Consider the following 2,788-nt stretch of genomic DNA (forward strand, 5'->3'; position numbering starts at 1 on the left):
GATTTTAAATCGAATCAATATATTCCCTGTTCAATTTAAAATATGATTATGATTATGAATTTCCATGAATCAACCTGTTATATCAAACCAAGTTTAAATTACTAAGTTATAGATTAATTTGCCATTGATTATAGTTAATTTTTAGTATCATTTAATTTTTCTAAATAAAATTTATGAAGTTGACCGGTTGTATTTAGATTAGGTTTAAATTCAATTAAATACTAGAAACGTGGCCCGCGCTACGCTGCGGATCAATTTTTTTTATATAAAAAATATTTCAAAAAAAGTTTAAAATTTAAGAGTGTTAGGTTTTTCTATAAAGTTATACTTAAAAGTATTGGGTCTATATGTTACTCTTGATTCAAAAGTTATATTAATAATAATATTAAACTTGCATAGCCCAAATTTAAGTGAGTTTAGTGGCAACATCAAACACGGAGCCTTTGATATGAGTCTGGTTGCAAGGTTTTGTTATAGAAGTGTGATAATAAAAAGAAAAAAAATTAATATTATATAATGAAATTAAAAAAAATTAATTCAAAAGAAATAAACAATAAAACAAAGTATTATTCTGAGAATAATGCTTTGCAAGGAGGGCACGGTAAAATCCCCTCATGAGATCACAATAATTTAATGATCAGTAAACAAAATAAATCATAAAAGTTTAATTTTAATCAAATCGATATTAACAAATAAAATTGAAAAAAAAAAACTTACTTAAAAAAAATAAAAAAATTAATTAACTGGTTTCACTCGTCAAACCTGGATTCGTGTTATAAAATTGGAAGAAAAAAGATTGATGTCTTTTAGTATTGTTAATTACAATATTTAAAGAAAAAAATGGAAGAAAAAACTAATAAAGAAAAGAAAAAAGAAATATGAATTAACTGGGTTAGCCCGCTAAATCAAGTTAACCCGTCAAACCACAGATTCGTGTTATGAGAGTATGATAACTGAATATAAAAAAATTAACATTAATAAACTAAAATGAACAAAAACAAAGGAAAAAAAACCTTCAGGAAAGAAAAAAAAACTAATGAAGAAAAAGAAAAAAAATCTGAATTAACTGGGTTTAACTCGTCAAACCAGGTTAATCCATCAAACCTAGGATTCGTATCATGAAAGTTTGATAACTAAATATAAAAAACTTAATATTAACAAACTAAATTTTAAAAAATAATTAAAAAAAAAATACGAAACAAAAAAAAATATTAATTTTTTTTTAAAAAATCCTACATGAAGAAAAAAACTAATGAAGAAAAAAAAAAATCTGAATTATTTTGGGTTAATCCTTGAAATCAGGTTAACCCGTCAAATCTGGGATTCATGTCATTAAAGTTTGATAACTGAATAGGAAAAAAAAATTTATGGGTTAACCCATAAATAGCTGGGTTCACCCGTCAAACCCAGAATCCATATTATGAAAGTTTGATAACTAAATAGAAAAAATTTAACATTAACAAACTAAATTAAATGAAAAAATTAATTAAAAGAAAAACAAAAAAAAAATCCGGGTTAACGCGTCAAACCCGGAACCCATGTAATGAAAGTTTGATAACTAAATAGAAAAAAAAATTTAACATAAACAAAAAAAAAAAATTAAACAAAAAAAAATATTCATTAAAAACTTAAAAAAAAAAAAAAAAAAAAAGAAAAAAAACAACTTAAAAAAAAAAGCAAAAAAAAAAAAAGGCAACTAAGCTTTTCACTGTGATTGCACTCAAAAAAATTAATTAAAAAGAAAAACCAGAAAAAAATCTAGGTTAACGCGTCAAACTCGAAACCACTGTAATGAAAATTTGACAACTAAATAGAAAAAAAATTAACATTAACAAAAAAAATAAACAAAAAAAATATTCATTAAAAAAAAGAAAACAAAACAGCTTAAAAAAAGAAAAAAAACAAAGAAAAAAATAAAAAAGATAGCTAAGCGTTTCACAGTGGACTGCACCCGAAAAATTTAATTAAAAAGAAAAATCAGAAAAAAAATCTGGGTTAATCCATCAAACTCAAAACCTGTATCATAAAAATTTGATAACTAAATAAAAAAATATTTAATATTAACAAAAATGTTTTTTTAAAAAATTCATTAAAAAAAATAAAGAAATGAAACAGCTAAAAAACCAAAGGAAAAAAAAACAGCCTAAAAAAAAATTAAAAGCAAAAGAAGAAGAAGAAGAAGAAGAAGAAGACAGCTCAGCGTTTCACTGTGGACTTGCACAGTGAAACACTGAGCAGTTTTAGTTTATTCTTAATTAAATGAAAGTTTGATAACTGAATAGAAAAAATTTAACATTAACAAACTAAATTAAATGAAAAAATTAATTAAAAAGAAAAAACAAAAAAAAATCCGGTTAACGCGTCAAGCCCGGAACCCATGTAATGAAAGTTTGATAACTAAATAGAAAAAAAAATTTAACATAAACAAAAAAAAAAAATTAAACAAAAAAATATTCATTAAAAACTTAAAAAAAAAGAAAAAAAGAAAAAAAAAAACTTAAAAAAAAAAGCAAAAAAAAAAAGGCAACTAAGCTTTTCACTATGATTGCACTCAAAAAAATTAATTAAAAAGAAAAACCAGAAAAAAAATCTAGGTTAACGCGTCAAACTCGGAACCACTGTAATGAAAGTTTGACAACTAAATAGAAAAAAAAATTAACATTAACAAAAAAAATAAACAAAAAAGATATTCATTAAAAAAAAAGAAAACAAAACAGCTTAAAAAAAGAAAAAAAAAAACAAAGCAAAAAATAAAAAAGATAGCTAAGCGTTTCACAGTGGACTGCAC

The sequence above is a fragment of the Populus alba genome, chromosome 8, assembly GCF_005239225.2.
Source record: "Populus alba chromosome 8, ASM523922v2, whole genome shotgun sequence".
Taxonomy (NCBI): domain Eukaryota; kingdom Viridiplantae; phylum Streptophyta; class Magnoliopsida; order Malpighiales; family Salicaceae; genus Populus; species Populus alba.